This window comes from Diorhabda sublineata, chromosome 9, assembly GCF_026230105.1.
Source record: "Diorhabda sublineata isolate icDioSubl1.1 chromosome 9, icDioSubl1.1, whole genome shotgun sequence".
NCBI classification, from domain to species: domain Eukaryota; kingdom Metazoa; phylum Arthropoda; class Insecta; order Coleoptera; family Chrysomelidae; genus Diorhabda; species Diorhabda sublineata.
Window position 1 is genome coordinate 5789796 of NC_079482.1, and position 14626 is coordinate 5804421.

Consider the following 14626-nt stretch of genomic DNA (forward strand, 5'->3'; position numbering starts at 1 on the left):
AGCAGAGAGCTACTAAAAGGGGACTAGAACTAAATGAAGGGAAGACTAAGTGTATGGAGTTGAAAATAAAAAAACATAAAAATATAGAGATAAGGAAATATATATTCGAGGGGGCTAGCAATTTTAAATACTTGGGAGTAACAGTTTATAACCATAATGAACGAGGAGAGGAAATTATTCAAAGGAGCCAAGCTGGCTACCAAGCATATCGTGAATTCTGGTTTCTAATGCTATGCAAAAAATTCGGTAGACGTACTAAAATGAAAATCTACAGAGCAGCAATAATGCCAACAGTAAGCTATGGAGGAAAAACGATGAATCTAACAAAAGCTGATAAAGAAAAACCTAACCAAAAAAGTTAATTGACGGACAGTATAGAATCCTCATGAAAGCTGAAATTAGAGAAATCTTAAATGAAGAGACTATTACCAGATTTACAAAATCGCAGCGAATGCGATGGCTAGGACACGTAAAACGGATGAAAAATGATTGTGAAGCTAGAAAAATAGCAAAATGGAAACCCTTAGGAAACCGCCCAAAGGCAGACCAAAAAGTTAATGGGAAAGTCTAGTAACAAGTGATGTGTACAAAATGGGAGTCCGTGGTTGGTGGAGTAATACCCAGATCAGGAAAAAATGGAAAAAAATTGCAGAAAATACCAAAAGTTTATTTTAAAAAAGAAAATGGTTATAAAGTGTATTAACTCACAATAAATGAGTCATTGAGCTCTTGATTGAGCCGTTATTATTCCTATTGGAATGTACATTTTCGGATAATATCATTTGTAATTGTTATGTAAGGTTAAAATTTGTGGGCATCATATTCTTTACAAAATTATTCAAATTTTGCTGTGGATATACTGGAAGCTGGTAATAGTATTATTTCTATTTCATTGTTGCTATCAAAATGCTAATATTATACCTCCCCATCTCAATTCAAGATCTAATACTTCTATGTCTTCTATTATATCATCTATATCAGATTATTTATGTCACATTTCTACTTATTTAAAACAATTTTATCTTCGTCGAGCAAACAAATTAGTCCAAATCTGTATTTTATATTCAGAGAGAAGTACTAACGAGATTATGCAAATTCAAAGGGACAGGTATGTAAATTTTATATCCGTAAATTAAAAATAATAAGACTTCTATTAGTATATTACCAATTTTTCGCGACGAAAATTGCATTCGAGAGCGGAATATTCCTATTTCGGTTTAATTATGATATTATGAATCAGCATTTTGTTAATCAAAAAGTTTGAAGAGATTGCTTTCATGCAATATTCAGATTATAGTCATTTAAATTGATTTTATTTTATGTAATGGTTTAATTCAAAATACATATTTGAGATTTTATTCAAACAGTCTTTTTAACTTAACAGTTGTGGAGTAAATTTTAATGAAACAATTTCCACAATCACTGCTCAGATTTAGAATACTAACTTTCACGTTCATATATATAAAGAAATAATATTTATTAGAAAAATCTCATCTGATACAGGAAACTAGATTTCAGCAAAGTAGTGATTTTAATAACCCATTTAATATTCCCTTCAGGAAGAAACTCCTACATTCGATGGAAGACGTATAACATTCAAGATATCCAGATTTATTTTTATGGCTACTTATAAAAAAGTTAATTAACACAATTCTTTTTGATAATACGAAATATCTGGAAAGAAGTAGACACTAATATCGTTGTTTGCCTTTTCAGAACTGTAATACATATTCAAGAAATGCTACAAAATATTATTTAGGGGTATAGGCCAGGGCTCTTACGAAAAAAAAAGGCTTTTGGTGACAAAATTAATAGAAGAAAAAAACAACGCCATCGTGTTCTAGGGGGTAAATAAAAGATATGTGCATAAAATTCAACATTTTTTGATAGTGCATTATTTTTTTAAACAATAAAAACACCAAAAAATCGGTACAAATTTTGTTTTATACAAGACTCGTTTTTGTTACTATGGGCAATATTGTAGAGAATTGAAAAATCTTCATAAGCTTTTATGAATTAAATTTCGACAATTTGTTGCTTAGATAATTCAACCGAAAGAAGAGTTGAACTAAAAATTTATAAACAATTCAATGTTTTTTGCGTCATTTTGTAGGGGAAGCTTGAAATTTTTATAAATAAAACTTTCAATAATCAAAAAAATTTGCATTTGGTAACACTATAAGTGACACTGTGACAATAAATTGTTTATAAATTTTTTTACCCCATTTTTGAGGTCAAAAAACTGAGATGAGGGATTTTTAGTTCAACTCTTCTTTCGGTTAAATTCTCTAAGCAACAAATTATCGAAATTTAATTTATAAAAGCTTATTTTGAAGATTTTTCAATCCTTAACAATATTGCCCATAGTAACAAAAACGAGTCTTGCATAGATTCAGCGCGAAACACAAAAAACAAAATTTGTGCCGATTTTTTGGTGTTTTTATTTTTTTTAAAAATAACGCATAGACAAAAAATGTTTAATTTTATACACATAACTAATATGTAACCCCTAGAACACGATGGCGTTGCTTTTTTTTCTACTATTAATTTTGTCACGTAATTTCGTAAATGCCCTGGCCTGGTAGTACAAATATAATATGTCAAACACAAACAAACAAAACAGTTATTTTCAAAATAGTTTAACAAAATTAGATCCTACTTTTAATATATATTATTGATTCGTACAAGTGATTATTATTTGAAATATGGTTTCAAAAAACATTTATGATCCAACCTACCGTCGTCTAACCTCGATCTTAGTTTTGTGGTTATATGTTAAGTAGCCAAAAAGTATCATTCTGACTCCACACTTGTTGGTAGTATTGTTAACAAGTATTCAAAAGCAAGCTTTAGATACATCCCTCTATGTTCTTCAAACAATTATAATTCTTTTTTAAAATCATATTCCATTTCTAATCTCTTGTTTTGTTTCTTTGAGCTCGGAAAATTCACTACTGCTTTGTTAATCACATTCTCTAATATGTTTTTTAATAAAACAGTTGCAATAGCGGAGAGAGATCAACCAGTGTATCTTCATCTTCAATGTCATAATCTTTACTATCTGGTTCATCACTTTTCACTTCCAGGCGTTTTATAAGAGGAATCAATATTTTTGTAATAGAACCTTTTTTAAGTCTGTATTCGTTTCGATTTCGTTTTGGAAGAGCTTTCTAAATGTTGCATATCAGTTCAATACTTATTTTACTTTTTTGTGCAACAAGCGAGTCAATCATAAATGTAAACGTCGCGTCTGCAACAAGAATCTCTTCGACTGCTAATTTAATTGGTGACAATGCATTAATTATTTCAGAAATTAATAGAAATTCCTTTTCGGAATAAACTATGTTTGATTTTAAATCAATTAATGCTTTTTGGACACAATACCGTTAATGGTAAAACCTTTCCAACATAATAATTAAACTATTCGCGTTATGACATTCAATTGCAAATATTTACACATTTTTGTAAATGTTGATCATTTTTTGTTGGAGATCTTTTGAAAATGTCAGAGGCACTTCTAATTTTTGTCACTAGCAGTGATAAATTAGCATAATTCAAGTTTATTTCAGTGTCAACAGAACTCTAGGACAACACCATTATCTGTAATCTTCTTTTTTGTCAGTTTCTATGTCATTCTCATCATCTACATCGCTATCACAATCGCCAAATTGGGATTCAATTGGTTCAATTTCAGGATCAACAATCACTAAACTGGAGTTGTTTTTGTAAAGGGCATCTCTAATGGTGGATGCCCTGTGCAAACTGATGTTCGACTTTTACATAACTGACGCACCATCTATCGATATACAAACAATGTCATGTGTTAAGTTGATTCAAATTCTTGTTATTTTATTTTAAAAATCTCCTTTTTTCCGTTGGTACTTTGCCATGTAAATGGGCTAATCCAATGTTCCGTATATATCCTCCAGTAGAATTTAAGTTTATGTTTAAATAACTCTGATTGCGAATCGAAGTGCATTCGTCGAATGTTAAGCTAAATCGGATGCCTTTCGATTTTAAATCCTTTATTTTCTTATATCCTCCGAAGAGCAAAAAATTCTGAATGATAGTCCTTCACGCGCCAGGATTTCACATAACTGTTCTTCCTTTTGATTTTGATAATAATAATTTAATGTTTTTGATAGCTTTTGACTAGAACAAGACGCATCATTTTCATTATCTGCTGCAACATCGCTTTCAGTTTTTGAATTTATGTTATATCGTGGGTATGAAGGCCACTTGTGGATTTTCTCTGACATTTGATATCTTTGTGCATTTCTTACATTTACCCTCGATTAGTTACTAAATAATAATGCCAAACTGAATTAACGTCGCTCCCTTTTTTATACTCTCGAAATATTGGATTCCGAATTCATACTTTTGATTCTAAAACAATTATTTGCATTAATTATTAATTTTGAAAAAGTTATTAAGGAACTATAAAATAAGTTTTATTAATAGGAAGTTTATTTATCTGCAGCATATTTAATAGTGTTTATGTACATAATTTTCATTGGATATTGTACAAAATTAACAATAATATCGTTCACCAGTGCATGTAGATATTTTTGAGTACAAAACGTAATTGCAAAATATTGCAAATCAAGCAACATTAGTTGCTCAATTTACAAGACAAATATTTATTTAATCTTATCTAGGATACACATATTTCACGGTTTTTAGACTCCAGGACTACCAAATTTATTTACATATATTAATTATTGCACAAGCACAAAACTATAAACTTTAACTCTTTATTTGTGTCTACGTACTGAAGAAACACTCCGCCCTTAACTAGCAGCCTTTAGCTTCAGTAGATGGGATCTCATTTGCTTCGAAGTAAATGGGGGATTCCCCGAATCAAGCTACCATTAAACGTCTCAATATCTCAATACAGAAAATACATGTATTTTTAAGGTGAATACCGGTATTAACACTGGCGAAAATTTGGACGGTATTCCGATATTTTATATACTGTTGTTGGATTCCCTGCTACAAAGTACGAATATATCTAGAAACAGATTACGCTCACTTCGAATACTTGATACAAATACAATATTCCACCAATTACATTAGTTTTATGTACATGTGAAACAACATTTTGGGTCCAACCAAGATGTGACAGCTCTAAAACGGGGTTGTCCATACGAATTATACACAATTCTTCAATAAAAGACAACTGAAATAACGCTGATAACGAAAAGAATGTAATTATACAAATGACTGGATTGAACTTACTTTATAACCCTTGAATATTCGAGATGCCATACGTTCGTTGAGTAAAATGGGACGGGAAGAGTTAGGAATTAATTGTTTAACGTTGGGTACATTACAATTGTAACACTTTTTTATAGTAAAACATGTTTTTGAATATAAGAAAAACAACTAGCTAATGTAGAGTTTATGCTCTTCAGAGCATTATTTTTATCCAAATAGTATCCGTTCCAAGAAAATATATGAAGTATCACCAGTAAACAGAAAGTTTGGTTTAATCTTAAAACAAATAAAAGTTTGTAAACGAAATTTTACCTAATAAGAAGTTGGAAAGCAAGTAAGCACTTGAATCGATAATTAACCCACTTTATTACATAAAAATGCACTACAAATTCTGGCTCGTTAAAATTTCCAGCACTCAGAAGTTGGCACTTAAATTCATTAAGTGATATTAACGTACCTCAACATTTTCTCGGTCAGGGTAGTGCTAAACGAGCGAAACTTTAATATAAGAATTACATATCTTCATCGCTCCTTGTAAGTTTCTTAATTTTGATATCAGTTTCATAGCAGTAACTGATCTGAACTGCAAATTAATCATTACTTTTGTTGTCGTTGGCAGCCACACAGGCAGTCGCACAGTTTTAGAAACATAAACAAGAAAATCAAAAGTGGTAAGTGATTCGTTACACTGAAATAAGCCTCTACTAGATACTTGGTGTACGTCGAAGAAGCAGTAACCGTGCTACTACCAATGGAATAGTTGACACAGGAATCAGAGTCAAACATTAAGCTATATGATCAAACAGAAGTGATTGTACGGTATCCAGAGCGATTTGGTCAAGGATTAATGAAAACACAAAAAATTATGATAATATCTGCCTCCAAAACAAAGTGTATGACCACATCCAAAACCCCGATAAGATGTAAGCCAGTAGTAGACAACCAGATAATTCAACAAGATTTCAGGATTTGAAGACGTAGAGAACGTTATGGAGGATGGCAATCCAGTACCGTGGTAGAAGGATACGTCGAATATTCTATTAAAAATAAAATTAACGTTGCTAATAATTAAATATTATTTAACATCTAAGAAGATACTTAAGTACCATTTTGGTTTTACTAATCATAAAAATAAACATTAAGTTCCATTACTTTTATTCTTTCAATTTGTGCAGTTGTAGAAAAAGTATAGTGTGCAGCATGTGGGAAAACTAAAAAGTTGAACTTCTTCCACTTGTTGCACAATATACTATTTATTAATAAATCATGTGCGTCAAAAATTGCTTTTATAGGATCATTGGAGTTTTGTTTTCCCAATTTACGGTTAACTATCAAACATATAGTATTTGAAAGAGAAATGACTGAAGAAATATTTATCAAAATATGAAAAATGATCAAAAGTCATGATTCTCACAATCAAATTAATAAAATTAAATGAGAAGTTGAAAGAAGAACTGGAAACTCTTGAAACTCTAATATTTGAGCTATATAACCGACGCCAATATGAAAATTCTATGCAAAGAGAAATATATGTTTCAATTAGTGACGGAGCCATCATGTTTCTCAAGCATACTTTCAAAAATTATCTACGTCTGTTATTCTATACACTTTTGTCAACTTAGTAATAAGCTAGATAAAAACTCTCCGCTCAATATGTAAGTTCAGACAATTCCTCTGTGAAAATATGGATAAGACGTCCCTGAAACTTAGTAATCGATAAATAAAACTCGGTATAACTCGGAAATTGCACTCTAGAAAAGCACTCCTTGGTCTAATTAAATCTTTTGATACAATGGTTTGTTGAAAAAGGTCAAAATACCGACTTGATTGGAATGTTGTATTCCCTAATTGAATTTTTCATGAAATACAAATTTCCTGAAACAGATTAATTCGAAATAAAGTAAAGGTAAAGGTAAAGGTGACAAGATTTAAATAATTCACAAAATGTATAGGGTGAATTTGGTTTGGTGATCATATCTTTCTAACAATAGGTTTTACATCTTTTTCGCGATCTTGTAGTTAACTAATAACCACAAATATTTTTTGAAATTTTATCTGTATTCCATCTGAATCCAATTACGAGATTGTCACCGCAATTTTTCCAAAAACCTACTAGTAGGTAGCTAAAAAATCTACAATAAGTTAACAAAACATGATATATCTCTGAATAAGTTGTGTGTATTCGAGTTATGATTACACAAGTTTGAAACTTTAAAAAAATTGTGGAAAATTTTCACACACGCAAAATCAGTTAATTTTTGGACTTGTTTCAGATGCTCCATACCTACTAACACGTACATATTTTTCCAAAGATGGTGTTTTAAGGTACTTTTAAAGTATGCTAGTTTTTCCAAAAATTGAAAATTCCAGTTGAAGACCATCTTTGGATCGAAATCATTTGATCTGATCAGTGAAACTAGAAAAATATAATTTAATAGCTTAAAATTGAGTGCAAAATGGGTACTGTAAGCGTCATAGTTATCTCAATATCTTGAACAAACCTATATGTTGTAAAAGCTAAAGTTTTTTTGGTTGTAATGTACCAAATCACTTCATTACATCCGTCTTTCAAAGCTCTTCACGTTTCTTTCTTTATTGAATAATTCATACTTTTTAAAATAAATAAATGAAAAACCTAAACTTTCTAATTAAGATGATATTTATTGTTTTAATTTTGACTTCAATTCTCAATAAGTGAAAAGTCTACAGTCATTCCCTAAGAAATGGAAATTGAAGCGACAGAGTCAAGTTTATCGAATAATATTGTACAAGTGAGACTGCGTATTCTTTGGGCGGTCGTTTTGGTTTTTTAGTTGCTCTACACCTATACTTTAAAGGTTTTCTTAGAGATTTTTTGACCCAGTTCTTATAGGGATAGCACTACCCTCGGAGTAAATGCTCTGCTGTCCCTATGGCTAGATCGCAGAATCTGCATATCTTTTTCCGACTTCTTAATGTGGTTCAAACTTTTTGAATTTAAATTTTTGTTTGAAAGGTTTCTTGATTAAGAGTCCATCTGATCCTTTAGCTATTCGTTCAGTTCACAATATGGAGCCGTTGCCCATTCTTTTAGAAGGCTGTCTACTTTCTAATTGCCTGGTATACCTTACTTTAATAACTAATACTTTTAGAATTTGCTTACAAATCCACGCAATAACCTTCAGGGACTAAAGGCCGCTGGGTTATCAACGAGCATGTAATTGTGCTGTCCAGCAACATTTTCATTCAATCTATTGTGAGTACATATTTTTATTGTTACCAACTTTGCTTGACTAACTTCCAACTTTGTACAACTAACACTTTACTTGAATTGTCTTAAAACAATTGATAGTCCGGACAATAACAAAAATTCCCGGAAAGCCAAATATTGGTGAAGAGCTGAGGTTTGTCATTACAAATAAAGTTCTAGAGATCCTCATCGATCCTACGTTTGCTTCAAAAGTTAATCAGGGTGAAAGGTCAAAATTTGAGATTTTTTGGAACTTTCTCGAAATCAGTAAGTTTTATCAAAAAGAGGACTGGGGTTGAAAATTGGTAGATAATACTCTGGAACCGATTAAAACTTTACTCCCACCTGCTCCAGAGAAACTCCTCAACCATATTTTTTGCAATTGCAAAAAAGGTTGTAGTTCCAAATGTTACTGTGAAAAATTCGGGCTGCTGTGTGCTCCAGCGTGTACCAATTGCCAAGGTCAGTCTTGCTCAAATGTCCAGTTGAGTAAAATAGAAGAAGATTCCTGTAATTTTAACGAAGAGACCAATGATTCAGCCACATTTAAACAATCTAGGAACTTCCAAAAAAAGAAAAAGGAAGAAGAAGAAATCGAAGAAGCCATGACTGTTGAAGTAGACTTTCAAGAGTATGAATCTGATTGAAATATATAAAGAAATCAAAACAATAATTAATCCAAGAACTTGACGGGTATTGTTCCCTTAAATGATCCTGAAATTGTCATGACAGTTAAAAACGCGCCGAGTAAACTACCTCATAGGTGGTGTGAAAATTTGTGCGTATCATGTATAATGGGACTATTTTTGTAGAGAATTTTAAGATCTAAAACTTTATTTGTAATGGTAAACCCCAGCTCTCCACCAATATTTGGCTTTCCTGGAATTTTTGTTATTTTAAATGTCCATATTGACCAGACTATGAGTCAGACCTATGGACAAAATTGCTTATCAAAGGCTCATGAAAATTTTCAAAAACCTAATAAATAATGAGAGAAAAGATAAATTTGCACGCTTGCAAATTTTGATAGACGATTTGGGCTTACGAAAAACAAAAAAGCAATCGTGTCTTGTTGAAAGACTCTGACTTTATTTCGGTCATTTTGAAGGGAATTATTCATATTGTATGGCAAAATGAAAGCTTTGGTCTCTAAATTTCTCTCACATACCTCGTATTTAGAAACAATTATGTTGTAAAATGAATTATGTATGTATTTCTAACATAAAAACTAACCAACATGACTAGTGACTTGACATTATTTATTTAGTTGGTATTCTCAAAACTTGATTTACATGAAAATCTAGAAATCCTTTGTCATTAACAAAACTAGAAATAAAAATAATACGTTCATATAACGCCTTCGTCCCGCCTATATCTAAATATAAAGGAAGGATAGGTGGCTGTGGTAATTTTAACTAGTCATCCTCATGGAACGTTCACCAAGTTGAGTACATGACAAGTTAAAACCAACAGAAAATACATACAAGATCTTCGGCGCCATTATATTACTTTTTTTTTATCTGCATACAATCAAAACAAGAACTTTACCCTCCTACATTCGTACTAAATTGGAGCTAAGTCAATATTATCTCTAGAGTTTTGTGTTTTCTTTCGCTCGAATTGCGTTATTTTTTTGAAGGTTTGACGTATCTAAGTGCAATGTGAAAAAGGATCATTTTTGCTAGATTAAGAAATTGCTTTTATGGTTTCGTAATGACTGTCGAGGTGGTTCTAACCATCAATTTCTGTATACGAGAGAAAGTCATAATAATCATCATCTATGAAATCGTTTAGTCACTCAATTTCGAAATATTATCAAACTACTTACAATATCTAAGTTGTAGCTGCTGAAGAGGTCCAGAGATGCCGAACGCGCTTCACAAAATTTGAAACAGATACGAATATCATTATATACAACAAAATGAACTTCAGAGAATGAACGTCCTCTGAAAATTAAGTAATAAAATTGATTTTTTTGCCGCTGCTCAGCTGCGTGATTTATAAAATGAAGAATCAAAATCTGAAGCTTCGCGCCGCGATCAAGTTTTGTCCGATTTTGGACGATTGCGCAGCTGGAATTTACTGTAAAGTATCAAAAGTGTTTGATGATGATTCTACAAGCCGTGGACAAATGTTTCGATTCCATTGAATTTTCAAGAAGGGTCGCTAAAAAGTGGAAGAGGAAGCTCTACGAGATTTGAAGCTCTGTGTGAAAATTGTTCCGAAAAACCTTTCACTAGAATCAAAACACCATCGAATATTAATCGCTTTTTGACACATGAAAAAATTGATTGAACGATGCTAGTTTTTACAAACGAAGCGACGGAGTTAATAGTAGCTATCTCCGAATGATCAAAGAACGATGAACATCTCACAAAAGAAAGTCGAAAATGAAAACGACTCACATTTGATTCATGACAGCCGGTGGATGGGTCCTTAAGGAGTTCATCACATATGAACATTGAATTAAGAATTCTACCGCTTAGTAGTGATAGACTTCGAAAAAGGGTAAACAAAGGACGTCCAGACATCACTAAAGATTGAATGTAATGTAGTGAGTAACTTCCAAAATTGCTTCATCCTCTGGAACAATCGCTGGAGTGCGGAAAGGAATGATTTTGAAGAGTATCCTGTTTGATTTCTATTTCACTTTATATGAAAAACCATTCTCACAGTGTCAATATCAGCATATAAAGGTTTACCTATAGCAAATAGTGTTAACTAAGGATGGGCTATAGAACTAATTCCATGATTATAAGCTTTTGTATTTAAGTCAAAAGGAGGGTTGATAATCGTAACATTTGTGACAGAAATGTATATTCATCTCTCAAAAATATGAATATAAAATAGAATTTAAATAGAAAACGTAACCAATCCAAGTATTAGTGAGCTACTAAATCAAATAGAACTATAAGGAAGATATTATGTATTTAGGTTAGGATGATCATGTTTTAGAAAATTTGGAATAGACTATGACGAATGTATTTGACCACTCCATGACCAAATTTATATTAAACACAAACAAATATTGTCGAGAAATTGGAAAAAACTAAAATATTGAAACTGGAAGATTAAGATATACAAAACAGGTGGGAATAAAAATAATATCCAATAAGCAGGACAACACATAGCCAGAATTCGCTTCGAAAATTATGATAGATTAAAATAAATATCAGAAATAAGGTACCAGATAAGTTGAAAAGTAAGTCGATTCACGAGATCTGTGGGACTGAAAAAATAAACATGTTTACATTGGGACTGCTCAATTGCATGCTTTTTTTTCAGATATTCAAAATAATTTTTCACAGTTAAATACTAAATACTCGTATCAATTAAAAGCGTGTTAAGATCTGATGATGTAGAACTTAATTATAGGACTTTATAGTAAAATCATCTCTATATATAAAAATAAATTGCTGTTAGTCTCGGTAAAACTCGACTGGACCGATTTGGCTAATTTTGGTCTTGAATTATTTGTCCAGAGAAGGTTTAAAAGGTGAATAAATATGAAAATGCTCAGAATTAAATAAAAACAACAATTTTGTTTTTCCTTAATGTTTTTTCACAAATTTCGGAACGCAACCATAATATTTGACTTTTAACAGCCAACTAACATGTCGATCCATCTTCTATGTCGATTCTCGAACAAAGAGTGCATCCTTCTATCTTTGTTGATATTTTGTGATACTGAGACTTTGCTGCTAAGTTCGCGAGAACTTTTCTTACTTTGATTAATTACAATTTACGATGCCGAGGAGAAGACTACCTGACCTATCAAATGTGCGAAGAGCTACCTAACGTGCTAACCGCACTGATGACTAGAGAGAGACGGGTCAAGAAAATAGTCGTATTGCTATGTCAGAATACAAAGGAGAGGATGTCTTGCTTCCGCGTACCCATTTGACAATTGCCGGTACGTCTGGCCTTTGCGATCACCATAAATAAATCGTAAGGCCAATCGTTGGAAGTTTGCGTAATCAACTTGGAGTTTCCCTGTTTCGCGCATCGGAAAACCGTCAGAAAGCTTTAAATTGTGTGTGTGTCTGCCAAGGATTTCTTTTCTTTGTTTTAAATTTAGTTTATACAAAAGTTTAGGTCTTTTATTTATCGATTGAGGCAGTACGAGGTCTGTCGGGTCAGCTAGTTTTCAGAGTAACCATTCTAAATAAATTGTTTTATCAATTTAACATATAATATTATTGTTAAACCAGAATTTGCTTAATAAATGCTTAATAAATATTAAAAGTCTTACTTTCCAGTTTCAAGGCAAACGAATCATTTTACCATAATTAAATCGGTTGACATATTACCAACTTTTACACATTAGACTCAAAAGTAAAGTAAAGCCTACTACAACAAAATCCAGTGAGTGAATAATTTTGCATATATTATCATGGTTAATACATATGCAATTGAAGGGTTGGGTACGTATGAGTAATACTGACGACAAAATAAACAATCTAGACGAAATAATGTAAATCATTTACATTTTTATGTTAATCATACTCCACATGATTTTATAATTTTCTTCGCGCAAAATCAATGTGGAAAATATAGATCAAACTTAAACTTCCAGGTTATTATTTATTCAGACTTAATGAAATGACAACAGAAGCATAGTAGAAAAAACGTCTAATAGGTAATATTCATGAATAGAACATCGCACAACTGATTACTTCCTAAGTCAAATTATGTCAGAATGGGTGCTCCGCGAATATGCAATTAGAATTGGAAAGAACGACACAAAAAATTGCATATATTACAAAAATATAGACACCGTGGAATACTCTATTTTCAATTGTAACAAGTGCTAAAAAAATAGAAAGCATAGTGAGAACTGAATTGCGAAATGACGAAAAACTAAAAAAATAAATTAAGACTAGTACAAAATCACTTACAGATCCAGAACACCTGATCATCATTCATAGAAGGGTGAAATTAGGGAGCCACTAAATAAAAATAGCCTGGTGCAAAAGATGATACACCTAGACGACAGAACCAAAGCATATTGACGGTGTGTTTAAACAATGATCTAAAATGCGTTTTTTGATATGATCTCTAGTTTTACCGGCGATATGATATTTATCTTCTTGTTCTTTCGGTGCCCTCTTCTAACGAAGTTTGGCTAATAATTCCAGCAAAGTAATTTCTATCTCTGGCCCTTCTTATCAGCGTCTGACTGTCTAAACCGGCCCACTCGCGAATAGTCTTCAGCCATGACCACGTTTTCCCTCGATTTAGCCTTCGATCAGAAGTTGCAAAAGTGTGTAAGTGTCATTTCTATATATGTGTCCCAAATACGAGGTTTTTCGAGTTTTTACTAATTCTATAAGTTCCCTGAGATATTTATCTCCTTATATATAACAACGTATTTCAATGGTCTCTATTGATCTGGTTTTTTTATTTAGAAAAACCCATGTAAATGCTGGATTTATTGACTCTCTATATAAACCAAGCTTATATAATTGAAGAAAATAATTGATTTTTCCTTTTCTTAACGTTTCCATATGAATAATTCGGCTTTGATTTTGATCCATAACATAAACTTTGTCAGTAATTACGAATCTAATTATGAGGTGACTTCATGCGATTGTTTTTTAAAGAATGAATAAAAATATTTTTGATAACATTTTATTTCAATGTTTCAGCTTTTAGTAGAGTTGATAGAAGTAAAAGAGGTAACCAAACAGTCTTCCAGATCCTTGTAACTCCATCGAATATCTATAAGATATCTTAATACATTTCACATAACTCGAAAAAATAAAGGCGTAATGAGTAGCAAAATCGTGACCACATCAGCTACGACTTATTCAAAACATAACAATTTCACTCAATATTTTAACTGTCCAGTTACTAGCAACAAACAAGGTAACCAGACAGCCTAATGGATTCTTCTAATGCCAATAAATCTCTAAAAGATCTCTCAACCCAATATTTATTAAATACCATCATTGAATTCAAATAATTTGAGACATCATTTTGGAAGACATCATTTGTAAAAGGCTGGAACAAAACAAATATGAAATAATTTTGGCTTCAAAATCAATTCAACATCACAAATGTCTTCAAATGTTACATATTTGCAGGTGGAAGAAATTCAACTTTCTTCTGCCTTACCACTTGCTATCGATGATTCATGCGACATAAAAGACACAAGTTGCTTTTTTGTCAGATATATGT

At 31.7% G+C, this 14626-nt stretch overlaps 1 protein-coding gene across 2 annotated transcripts in view; it reads left to right on the plus strand.

Moving 5' to 3' along the window:
- LOC130448657 (frizzled-2) overlaps positions 1-14626 on the plus strand; it is a 427377-nt gene that overhangs the window by 234665 nt on the left and 178086 nt on the right. The gene's annotated exons all lie outside the window — the stretch shown is intronic.